Raw genomic sequence first — 13,677 nt, forward strand, 5'->3', positions numbered from 1 at the left:
ACATGCACTAGGATTAGCCTTCATTTTATCCTTGACTTCCTTATCAAGATATGGATGATTTTTTTTTGTTCTGTTATGCAACTCCTGTTCGGCCTTCAGTATCTCCCTAATTATTTGCCAAATTTCTTCATCTGCCTGCCTTTGACTATTCTTTTCTCCCACCTCCACCCACCCCCCAGTCCACCCAGGCCAAATCCTTCCTTAGGCCAGTATAATTACCATTGCCTAACACTAAAACTCTCATGTATGACTCAGTCTTCACTCTTTCAATATGAATGTGAAACTCCAGCATGTTGTGTTTACTCCTTCCAAGGCAAAGCTAATCCACCAATCCTTTCTTGTTACATAATATCACTAATTAGCCCATTCTCTGGTTGGTTCCATGCCATCCTGCTCTCAGAAATAATCTCATGCACTCCATGAATTTTAATTCGAGGATATCACTGTCAAGTTGATTAATTGAGTCAATTTGCATGTTCAAAACACCCATAGTTAAAATTGTGCCCCTGTTACAAGCCCTCACAATATTCTATCTCAGAAGTACTTTGGGGGGACAGTGGCTGAAAATTCCTCTTCCCAAGATGTTTCTTCTCTTGCTTTTTATTTGCACCGAGATGGATTTCAAATATTTTTTGGCACAAAAAAGTTTTAAAAGGTCTGAGTTCCCACTCGCACGAACAAATGTTTATTTTCTTTACACGAACCACATTTCACAGTAAATATTGAGGAATTAAGAGGCCTAAAAGTGGTCATGAGATATCTTTAGCAAACAGGGTTGAGGAAAATCCCAAAGGCTACGTTTCATATATAAGCAACAAGAGGGTAACTCGAGAACTATTTGGCCCACACAAGACAAAGGAAGAAAGTTATGCATGGAGTCAGAGAAAATGGGTGAGATTCTTAGCGAATACTTTGCATCTGTATTCACCAAGGAGAGGGAAATGATGGATGTTGAGGTTAGGGATAGATCTTTGCTTACTCTGGGTCAAGTCGAGATAAAGAGGGCGGAAGTGTTGGATATTCTAAAAGGTAGAAATGTAGACAAGCTCCCAGGTCTGGATGAGATCTACCACAGGTTACTGAGCGATGTGAGCGAGGAAATAACTGGGGCTTTAACAAATATCTTTGCAGGACCCTTGTACATGGGTGAGGTCCCGGAGGACTGGAGCATTGCTAATGCTGTCTCCTGGTTTAAGAAGGATAGCGAGAATTATCCAGGTATTTATAGACTTCAAAGTTTGTGCGAAGATTTGTAGCTCGGGTGCTCGTTGTTGTGGTTCTGTTCGCCGAGCTGGAAGTTTTTGTTGCAAACGTTTCGTCCCCTGGCTAGGCGACATCATCAGTGCTTGGGAGACTCCTGCGAAGCGCTTCTTTGATGTTTCCTCCGGTGTTTATAGTGGTCTGTCCCTGCCGTTTCTGGTTGTCAGTTTCAGCTGTCCGCTGTAGTGGTTGGTATATTTGGTCCAGGTCGATGTGTTTGTTGATGGAGTTTTTGGATGAATGCAATGCCTCTAGGAATTCCCTGGCTGTTCTCTGTCTGGTTTGCCCTATGATAGTAGTGTTGTCCCAGTCGAATTCATGTTGCTTGTTGTCTGCCTGTGTGGCCACTAAGGATAGCTGGTCGTGTCGTTTCGTGGCTAGTTGATGTTCATGTATGCGGATTGTTAGCTGTTTTCCTGTTTGTCCTATATAGTGTTTAGTGCAGTCCTTGCATGGTATTTTGTACACTACATTCGTCTTGCTCATGTTGGGTATCGGGTCCTTCGTTCTGGTGAGTTGTTGTCTGAGCGTGGCTGTTGGTTTGTGGGCCGTTATGAGTCCAAGGGGTCTCAGTAGTCTGGCAGTCAGTAACGAGATGCTCCTGATGTATGGTAGTGTGGCTAGTACTTCTGGTTGTGGTATGTCCTCGTTCCGTGGTCTTTCTCTTAGGCATCTGCTGATGAAGTTGCGCGGGTATCTGTTTTTAGCGAATACCTTGTATAGGTGTTCCTCTTCTTCTTTTTGCAGTCCTGATGTACTGCAGTGTGTTGTGGCCCTTTTGAATAGTGTCCTGATGCAGCTTCGTTTGTGTGTGTTGGGGTGGTTACTTTCATAGTTTAGGACTTGGTCTGTGTGTGTGGCTTTCCTGTATACTCTTGTAGTGAATTCTCCGTCTGGTGTTCTCTGTACCAGCCACACACACAGACCAAGTCCTAAACTATGAAAGTAACCACCCCAACACACACAAACGAAGCTGCATCGCCGCTCTTAAACACAATCCCACATAATGAAAGCCAACACATCATACACCTCATTAACAACCTTATCAATGTCGGTGGCAACACTGAGGAAACTACGGACATGTACCCCAAGATCCCTGTTGCTCCACACTGCCAAGAATTCTGCCTTTAACCCTGTATGCAAATGCAACCTTTCCAAATTAAATCAGTTCACACTTTTAACGGTTAAACTCTATCTGCCACTTATCAGCCCAGCTCTGTATCCTGTCAATGTCCCGTTGCAAACTACAACAACTCACCACACTATCCAGAACTCCATCAACCTTCATGTCATCGGCAAACTTTCTAACCCACCATTCCACTTCCTCATCAAAGTCATTTGTAAAAATCACAAACAGCACAGGCCCCAGACCGATCCCTGTGGAACGCCACTGCTCACTGACCTCCAGGCTGAAAACTTTCCATCTGCTACCACCCTCTGTCTTCTATGGGCCAGCCACGCCCGTATCCAGAGAGCCAAATTTCCCTGCACCCCATGCCTCCTTAACTTCTGAATGAGCCCACAAAGGGGAACCTTATCAAACGCCTTCTAAAATTCGTGTTCACCACATCTACTGGTCTATCTTCATCAACATGTTTTTTCACATCTTCAAACAATTCAATAAGGTTTGTGAGGCATGACCTGCTCTTCAAAAAGCCATGCTGACCATACTATGTTTTTTTTTAAGTAATTGTAAATCCTGTCTCTCAGAATCGTCTCCAATACTTTGCCCTCCACTGGTGTAAGACTGACTGTTCTATCATTCCCAGGGTTATCCCTATTCCCTTCCCTGAACAAGGGGATAACATTTGCCACCCCCCAAACATCTGGCACTACTCCAGTGAACAGTAAATACGCATATATTATTACCAAAGTCATACCAATCTCTTCCATCACCTCCTGGAGTAACCTTGTGTATACCTCCTCTGGCCCAGGGGATTTATCCATCCTTATGTTTGTAATTCAATCAGTCTGTATTTCCCCTCAACCTGTCTACACCCTGTCCAACCAATTGATTGACTGCTTTCGTTTTCAGTGCGATATACAGTGCTGCCTTGCTGAGCACGTATGGTTCGCAACGTCCTGCAAATCACAGAATCAAAAAACGAAATGCACCAATGCCTTCCTGATAAAGAGCTCATGCCAGAACTATCGACTCTCCTGCTCCTCGGATGTTGCCTGACATGCTGTGCTTTTCCAATACCACACTGTTCGACTCTGATCTGCATCAACTGCAGTCATCACTTTCTCCATTACTGAGGGCTGTCCCCTCTGCACACTGGGGGGGGGGGGAAATTAACCATCAGATACTCATTGTATGTGGGGCTGACTGCTCTGTTCTGGAAAGTTGCACTTGATGAATACATTCATTTTTTTAAAAAAAATTACAATTCAACAAATATTCATTCAGTCCCAGAGTTACAATTTTGGTTCATGGTTTGGGCAGCCTGATAACAAATAGTGAATGATTGAGGAACTCCGATACACAGAGTATTCCAGGTGTTATATTCCAGCTTACATTAATGCTGGGAGTATTATCAGACAGACTGTTGTGACAATGGCATGAGTCGACATGTGGAGGTGGAATATTTTTTGCCATCATAGAGACGTGTTTGAGGGAGGTCAGGGCTAACAACTCAGTATTCTGTTGTACTGGATCTATAGTCAGGAGAGGAGAGGGTGTTAAAGAGGAGGTGGTGTTGCATTATTAATTAAAGAACAGTTACTGCAGTAAGGAGGGACGATATCTTGGACGTGTCTTCAAATGAGTCATTATGGGTCGAGGTGAGGTTCCAAACGATGACAGGCACACTGCTGAGGATATTTTATGGAGCCCCAGAAAGATGAAAATGCAGGAGCAAATATATAACCATTGCACTGAGATGTGTAAAGACCAATTCACTGAGGTGTGAAGGAAACCAGGCTGGAGATGTTACAGAGATAGGAAAGCAAAGCCGGAGATGTTACAGGGAGAGAGGAACGCAAGGCTGGAGATGATACAGAGAGAGGAAAACAAGGCAGGAGGTGTTACAGAGAGATAGGAAAGCAAAGCTGGAGATGTTACAGGGAGAAAGGAAAGCAATGTTTGAGATGTTACAGGGAGAGAGGAAAGTAAGGCTGGAGATATTACAGAGAAAAGGAAAGCAAGTCCAGAGATGTCACAGAGAGATAGGAAAACAATGTTGGAGATGTTACAGAGAGAGGAAAGCAAGGCTAGAGATGTTACAGAGAGATAAGAAAACAATGTTGGAGATGTTACAGAGAGAGGAAAGCAAGGCTAGAGATGTTACAGAGAGATAGGAAAACAATGTTGGAGATGTTACAGAGAGAGGAAAGCAAGTCCAGAGATGTTACAGAGAGATAGGAAAATAATGTTGGAGATGTTACAGAGAGAGGAAAGTAAGGCTAGAGATGTAACAAAGAGAGGAAAACAAGGCAGGAGGTGTTACAGAGAGAGGAAAGCAAGGTTAGAGATGTTTCAAAGAGAGGAAAACAATGCATGAGGTGTTACAGAGAGTGGAAAGCAAGGCTGGAGATTTTACAGAGAGAGGAAAGCAAGGCTGGAGATGTTACAGAGAGAGGAAAGCAAGGCTGGAGATGTTACAGAGAGAGGAATGCAAGGCTGGAGATTTTACAGAGAGAGGAAAGCAAGGCTGGAGATGTTAAAGAGAGATAGGAAAGCAAGGCAGGAGATGTTACCGAGATAGAAAAGCAAGGCTGGAGATGTTACAGAGAGAGGAAAGCAAGGCTGGAGATTTTACAGAGAGAGAAAAGCAAGGCTGGAGATGTTAAAGAGAGATAGGAAAGCAAGGCAAGAGATGTTACCGAGATAGAAAAGCAAGGCTGGAGATGTTACAGAGAGAGGAAAGCAAGGCAGGAGATGTTACAGAGAGAGAGGAAAGCAAGGCTGGAGATTTTACAGATATAGAGGAAAGCAAGGCTGGAGATGTTACAGATAGAGAGGAAAGCAAAGCTGGAGATTTTACAAATAGAGAGGAAAGCAAGGCTGGAGATGTTACAGAGAGAGGAAAGCAAGTTTGGAGATGTTATAGGGAGAGGAAAGCAAGGCTGGAGATGTTACAGCGATAGGAAAGCAAGGCTGGAGATGTTACAGATAGAGAGGAAAGCAAGTTTGGAGATGTTACAGAGAGAGGAAAGCAAGGTTGGAGACGTTATAGAGAGAAGGAAATAAGGCTGGCGATGTTACAGTGATAGGAAAGCAAGGCTGGAGATGTTACAGAGAGAAGAAAATAAGGATGGCGATGTTACAGGGAGAGCAAAGCAAGGCTGGACATGTTACAGAGATGCGAAAGCAAGGCTGGCGATGTTAGAGAGAGAGGGAAGCAAGGCTGGCGATGTTACAGAGAGAGGCAAGCAAGACTGGAGATATTACAGAGAGAGGAAAGCAAGGCTGGAGGTGGTCGAGAGATAACGTGGCCTGTGCATGCTAGAACATGTTATTGAGATATTTTATAATTCATTCAAAATATATGGGGAGAGGTGTAGCAGCTAGATATTAGAGAGATAGAGAGGCGTGCAGGGGCTGGCGGAATTTATAGTGAGAGGTGGGGCTGGAGTATGAGATAAAGATTGTGGAGATACGGAGTGTTACTGAGATACAAATGGATGTAGCGGCTGGAGGAGATGACAGGGAAAGATATAGAGATACACGTAGATATTTTAAAAACGGAATTATGCAATGTCTTAATAGAGAAAATATTGTAGAAATCTGTGGAATAGACAAGGCACTTGGAGGAACTGAAGGAGTGAGACCTTGGACTGTCCAATCACATGAGTCATAGAGTGAGTGTCATACAGTACAGAAGAGGCCATTCGATTGATAGTGACAAAAATTAAAAGCAGTGCAGACACTGGAAATCCCTCCTTCCAATGTCTGGGGACTAGGGCGAGATGTGGGAAAGGCATTCAACAGACTCCTCAAGCAACAATGTGACATAACGAAACCTCATGGTGTCAGATCAAACACTGAAATGGAAACCACCTGATGACTCCACTGCCTGAGCTGGTGGATCAGTGTCCCACTACATTGAACAACACTTGGATAACGCACTGACAGAGTGAATGAGCTGGGGAATGTATACTTGGTGGGCCATTTCAAACCCCACCATGAAGAGGGGCTCAGCAGCAGCATTGCTGATCGAGATGGTCGGGTCCAAAAGGACATAGCGGCTGGACTGGGGCTGCACCGAATCGGGAGGGAACGACTGACAGGCAGAAACATGCTTGACCTCATTCGCACCAAACAACCGGCTGCAGGCACATTGATCGAGGACCATATTGGGAATGGTGACAGGGCAAACAGTATTTCTACAGAGAAAGTCCCACTGTTACATTGTCAATAGTGTGTGTGCGTGTGTGTGTACACACATGCATGAGCGCACAAGTGAGAAATACTATCATCATGCTAAATGGTAAAGATTTCAAAGAGATCTAGAACACAGCACTGGCATGTGTGAGGTGATTCTGGTCATTACCAACAGCAGCAGAATTGTACTCCCGCACAATTTTCACTGTCACTGCCTGGCATATGCCCCACTTTACCCTGACCATCAGGTCAGGGGTTAAACCCTTGTTTTATGAGGAACACAGGAGGACCGGTCAAGAGCGGCACCAGGTATACCTCAAATGAAGTGACGTTACCAAACAGGACCACTTACTCACCAAGTAGCGTAAACAGCCAGTGACAGACAGATCTAACCAACAAATTATACCTAATTTCTGCAATCCTGATGCATGCAATCAGCGTGAATTGTGTGGTCAATCAACCAACTCACTGGAAGAGTAAGATCCACAAATATCACCCTTCTCAACGATGAAAGGGCCCAGTACAACAATAGAAAAGCGAAGGCTGAAACATTCACAAAAATGTTCAGACCAAAGTGTCGATGGGATGATCTATTTTAGTCTTCTCCAGATGGCAGTCATCAGCCAAGTCTATTCACTGTGTGTGGTAACTCCAAACGGCTGAAGGGATGGGGAATGCAAAGGCTGTGTGCCCTGAGAACATTCCATTCAAGCTTTTCCTGCAGGGATACAGCACTGGCACCAACCTGACAATGTGGGAACTATCAGGGTGTGTCCTGTACACACACAGACAAAACATCAGACAATAAATGAATGCCCCATTGCTCTAATTCCCAACATTAATAAAGTGATGGAAGATGTCATCTACAGTGGGATCAAGCAGCACTGCCTCAGCACCAACCTGCTCGCTGAAACTCAGTTTGGGCTCTCATTCTTTGGGCACATTGACGCCTTGGTTTATCGATGTACAACAAGAGGACACACAGCTGAATTCACGAGTTGAGGTGACAGTGACTGCACTTAACATCATCATAACTGTATTTGACCAAGTGTCGTATTCTGGATTAACAGCAAAACTGGAGCAAAAACGAATCGTCTGCACTGGCTGAAGTTATACCTGGTACAAAGAAAAGTGGCTGGGGTTGGTGGGGAGCAGCCATCTCAGCTCCGCCGCAGGTCCCCAGGGGAGGGGTTTCCGAGTAAACCTGTAGATCAGAAATGGAAAGGCAGGGCACCATAGACCAACAGGATGATAGGGTTGTTCTCTTATTAGATAGATGCAACTAGCGGCAGTTTAACTGAACAGTCATCATGCCTCAAGCAAGGGAGAGGTTGAGTAAGACAGCCCTTTTCAGGCACCTCATTCAGTGCTGGAACTGAACCCACACTATTGGCATTAATCTGCATTACAAACTAGCCGTCCAACTGATTGAGCTAACCAAGTCCTCGCACAGCTCCTTTGGGAAGATACTGCAACATTATTCTGTTTAGCTATGTTGTTAGACAGCTTTGGAGCAGGTGGAACTGGAAGCAGGCTTCCTAGCTCAGAGAGAGGGACAGCATCAGTGAGCTGTAACAGTTCTCTCTGCCCTAGGCCCAATAATTTTCAGCTGCTTCATAAATGACCACCCTTACTCAAGTCAAGTCACAACTGGGGATGTTTGCCAATGATTGGACAATGTTCAACACCATTTGTGATTTACTCAGATACTGGAGCAGTCCTTGTTCAAATGCAACAGGTCCTGGAACTATGCAGGTGTGTGCTTAACAGTGACAAGTACCATACACATGCCAGACAACGATTACCTCTGACAGTAGAAAAGTGTACCATCTCATTTAATGTTCAATGCCACCACCATCACTGAACACCCACCTAGCAATATCCCGGGGATTACCGTTAACCAGAACTGGACAGACCATATAATTTCATTACCCAGTCCTGTGAAGGGCTTATGCTAAAACGTCGACTCTCCTGTACCTCAGGTGCTGCCTGACCTGTTGTGCTTTTCCAGCCCCACACTTTGACACATATTAATTCATTGGCGACAAGAATATGTCAGGGGCAAGAAATCCTATAGGATTGACTCACCTCAAAATTTCGGAAAGCCTGTCTCCCATCAAAAAGACTCATGTTGAATGTGTGTGTGATTGAATACCTCCATTTGCGTGTGTGAGTGCAGCTTCACCCCTCATCCACTGACACTGAGTAGCAGCAACATCTGCCATCTAAACGGTGCTCTGTCGAAATTTGCCAAGGCTCCTTACAACGTACCTCTGAACCCCCGACCATCACGAAGGACAAGGGAAGCAGATACATGGGACCACCATGTGCGCGTTCCAATCCAAGCCATTCACCGAGCTGATTGGGAAGCATATTGCCGTTCTTTCAGTATCACTGTATCAAATTCATCCCTTATGGTGTTGTAAGTCTACCTACAGCACAGGGGCTGCAGCGGGTCAATATGACAGCTCACGCCCACCTTTTCAAGGGCAACAAGGGACAGGCAATCATATTCCATGAATAAATTAGCATGAAAAATATTGTCCAGACCTGCCCAATTCTGGACACTGTACTTTGGGTTTTGTGAGCTCTGGCTGGTTGGGTCCAGGCAGTAACCTATTTGTTGGAAACACCTGAAGGAATATGCTGTTTGAAACAATCGGACAGTCTCTCAGAGGCATGGCCTGCATACCGAGCATCACACAGACACTGACAGTTACATCCCACATTACTGAGCTCCGGGACAGACAGAGGCAATTGAAAATATACTCATATCTGACTAACATGTTTAATCACACAGTGATATTGTTGCCACGAAGATGATTATGAGTGAATATTAGCAGGGGGAAAGTGAGGACTGCAGATACTGGAGATCAGAGTCAAAAAGTGTGGTTCTGAAAAAGCACAGCCGTTCAGGCAGCATCTGGGGAGCAAGAGAGTCGACTATTAGTTCAAAATATTAATACAAGAGAAAATAATTGTATATTTTCAAAGTCCTTGTACTTAATAATAATTTGGTCTTGGGTGTGGGAATAAGATTTATCATTTCAATGCTCCTTACTGTGAGTTGTGCACTGTTTTCATATAATGCTGTTATAAAAGTGAACGGAATAAATGGGTGGATTTTAGATTAGATTACATTACAGTGAGGAAACGTAATCTAATCTAAAATCCACCCATTTATTCCGTTCACTTTTACAACAACATTATGATGAAAACCGTGCACAACTCACAGTAAGGAGCACTGAAATGATAAATCTCATTCCCACACCCAAGACCAAATTATTATTAAGTACAAGGACTTTTGTGCTTATTGGACAATCTAAAAGTTGGTATTATGAAAAGCTATCGAAACTTCAGTAAAGGCACTTTGCTGTTAACGGTTAGAACAATGCTGCAAACATTTACACAGAGATTTCCAACTCAATTCACACACAAGATCATTGGGCTGGGATGATGCTGGCCATCAATGGAGCTGCACAATTCTGTTTGGATACTGACATTGTTGGGGCTAACATATACTGGATATGGTTTATGAGGGATTCAATGTATGATGCCATGTGCTGAAGGAGCCCATCACCTTTCTCACACCTTCATTCAGGATTAGGTCCAAGGTGCAGAATTACAGAGTTTAGGTGCCATACCACAAGAGATATACTTGCAGGACATGACTATTTACAGGTCATTGTTACAAATGTTGAACTGCATCTGGATCAGCGCCATGTGCTAGTCCATTGATTAGTTTTCCCCACGCACATCTCTCCATTGTTCAGGTATGTCTCTAACTAGTCTATTGTGAGGGATTATATCGGTAACTGCCCAGCTCCAGTTTGGAAACTCACTGGACAGATTCTGGAGATGGCCAGTGTTTTGGAGGTCATGGTGAGGGCCAGTAACACTGTGTCTGAATTCAGGCTTTTCCTCAAAGTCATTTTCAACAGCTTTGCTGCCTGAAAGATGGTGTGTTCATTCATCTGAACATCAATCAGCTGTTTACTATAGTCACTGAATTGTGTAATAGTTAGGTGTGCACTCTGGTATTTCAATTATTGTTCACTTCAATGGTTTTCAACTAAAAAAACGATGTTTGGTTTATTTTAAAATATGTAAGAAACAAAGTGATATTAACTCTTCATTATACAAAATGTAAAAGTGACCTGTTGTATATATCCCACAGACTAATCAAGCAACGGTCAGATATTATCTGTAGAGAAGGAGTCTGTGAATAGGACTAATACCAGGTAACATCACCACCCTCTCTGTTAGGGTATGCCAAACTGACGGGACAAGCCAGGCAGAGGGGGACAGCTCCTTGGTATATAGTCAGTATCGTGCCCAGCATTGATGCTGCATCCTGTGGCTGCTGGACTGCTCTGCGGCAGGTTATGGGGGAATCAAAAAAAGGGAAACATATAATTGACCACATTGTCACCGATCTGCCTACTGCAGATAGACCTCTCCGTTTCATATATCGGTAGAAATGGTCACTGCACAGTCCTTATGGGGAACAGGTGCTACCTTCACATTTTACAGACTCCCCTCACCATGATATGTAGCCCCCTGGGCTTTATCAGATTGAGAAACTAATGATGATGCATCCATGAGGTGCAGTGGGCCACAGTCAGAAGCAGAATCATACTCTGTACAACAGACACAGTCTGCAACCTCACAGCACAACATAACCCCCACTGTACATTAACCATCACGGCCCAACATATCGCCCACTGTACAGTAACCATCACACCCCGACATACCTCCCACTGAACAGTAACCATCACGTTCAGACATACCTCCCAATTTCGAGTAACCAACACGGCCTGACATACCCCCCACTGTACAGTAACCATCACGGCCCAACATAACTCTCAATTTCGAGTAGCCATCACGGCCTGACAAACCTCCCACTGTACAGTAACCATCACACCACGACATAACTCCCAATGTACAGTAACCATCACGGTCCAACATACCTCCCACTGTATAGTAACCATCACGGCCCAACATACCTCCCACTGTACAGTAACCATCACGGCCCAACATACCTCCCACTGTACAGTAACCATCACACCCCGACATACCTCCCACTGTACAGTAACCATCACAGCCCGACATTCCTCCCACTGTACAGTAAACATCACGTCTCGACATACCTCCCACTGTACAGTAACCATCACGGCTCGACATACCTCCCACTGTACAGTAAACATCACACCCCGACATACCTCCCACTGTACAGTAAACATCACACCCCGACATACCTCCCACTGTACAGTAACCATCACAGCCCGACATACCTCCCACTGTACAGTAACCATCACAGCCCGACATTCCTCCCACTGTACAGTAACCATCACACCCCAACATACCTCCCACTGTACAGTAATCATCACGGCCCAACATACCTCCCACTGTACAGTAACCATCACGGCCCAACATACCTGCCACTGTACAGTACCCATCACACCCCGAAATACCTCCCACTGTACAGTAACCATCACGGCCCAACATACCTCCCACTGTACAGTAACCATCACACCCAGCTGTACCTCCCACTGTACAGTAACCATCACACCCCGACATTCCCCCCACTGTACAGTAACCATCACGGCCCAACATACCTCCCACTGTACAGTAACCATCACACCCAGACATACCTCCCACTGTACAGTAACCATCACGGCCCGAAATACCTCCCCCTGTACAGTAACCATCACACCCCGACATACCTCCCACTGTACAGTAACCATCACACCCCGACATACCTCCCACTGTACAGTAACCATCACACCCCGACATTCCTCCCACTGTACAGTAACCATCACAGCCCGACATTCCTCCCACTGTACAGTAACCATCACACCCCAACATACCTCCCACTGTACAGTAATTATCACGGCCCAACATACCTCCCACTGTACAGTAACCATCACGGCCCAACATACCTGCCACTGTACAGTACCCATCACACCCCGACATACCTCCCACTGTACAGTAACCATCACGGCCAAACATACCTCCCACTGTACAGTAACCATCACACCCAGACATACCTCCCACTGTACAGTAACCATCACACCCCGACATTCCTCCCACTGTACAGTAAACCATCACGGTCCAACATACCTCCCACTGTACAGTAACCATCACACCCCGACATTCCTCCCACTGTACAGTAAACCATCACTGTCCAACATACCTCCCACTTTACAATAACCGTCAACGGCGGCACTGTGGCTCAGTGGTTAGCTCTGCTGCCTCACAGCGCCAGCCTCATGTGACAGTCTGTATGGAGTTTGCACATTCCCCCCCGTGTCTGTGTGCGTTTCCTCCGGGTGCTCCGATTTCCTCCCACAGTCCAACAGTGGATTGGCCATACTAAATTGCCCATAGTGTTAGGTGCTTTAGTCAGAGGAAAATGGGTCTGGGTAGGTTACACTTCGGAGGGTTGGTGTGGACTGGTTGGGCCAAACGGCATGTTTCCACACTGTAGGGAATCTAATCTAACCTCCAAGGTTCAAGTCATAGTTATGATGGAATAATCAATTGTCTGAATGAGTGCAGCTCCAACAGTACTCTAGTATGGACTTACCAGCGACAGGCAACACAGTTGTGTGGGGAAGATAATGTTCACAAATTTGATTGATTATTTTGAGGAAGTGACAAAATTGATTGATGAGGGCACGGGGCTGGATGCTGGCCGTCTGGACCTTAGCAAGGCCTTTGATATGGTTCCTTATGGCAGAGCCGTACGGAAGGTGAAGTGAAATGGGCTCCGCCGTCAGTTAGCAAGATGGATAGAGAACTGCTTGGTCATAGAAGACAGAATAGTCGTGGAACAGTGTTTTTGTGACTGAAGGTCTGTAAATAGATTGGTGGACTTGCAGATTGTGAGGCTGATTGCCAGAAGATACAGCAGGACAAAGAAAACACAGATGTAACTTTATCTGGACAATTGTGACGTGATGCATTTTAGAAGGTCTAATGCAGGAGAGAAGTATACAGTAGATGGAAAAACTACTGATTGCATCAACACCCGAAGGGATAAAGGTGTACAGCTCCACGGTTCCCTGAAATTTGTAATACGGGTGGAT

This window comes from Chiloscyllium plagiosum, unplaced genomic scaffold (genome assembly GCF_037043375.1).
Source record: "Chiloscyllium plagiosum isolate Xiang-an unplaced genomic scaffold, Cpla_swu_hap1 HiC_scaffold_49, whole genome shotgun sequence".
Classification (NCBI taxonomy): domain Eukaryota; kingdom Metazoa; phylum Chordata; class Chondrichthyes; order Orectolobiformes; family Hemiscylliidae; genus Chiloscyllium; species Chiloscyllium plagiosum.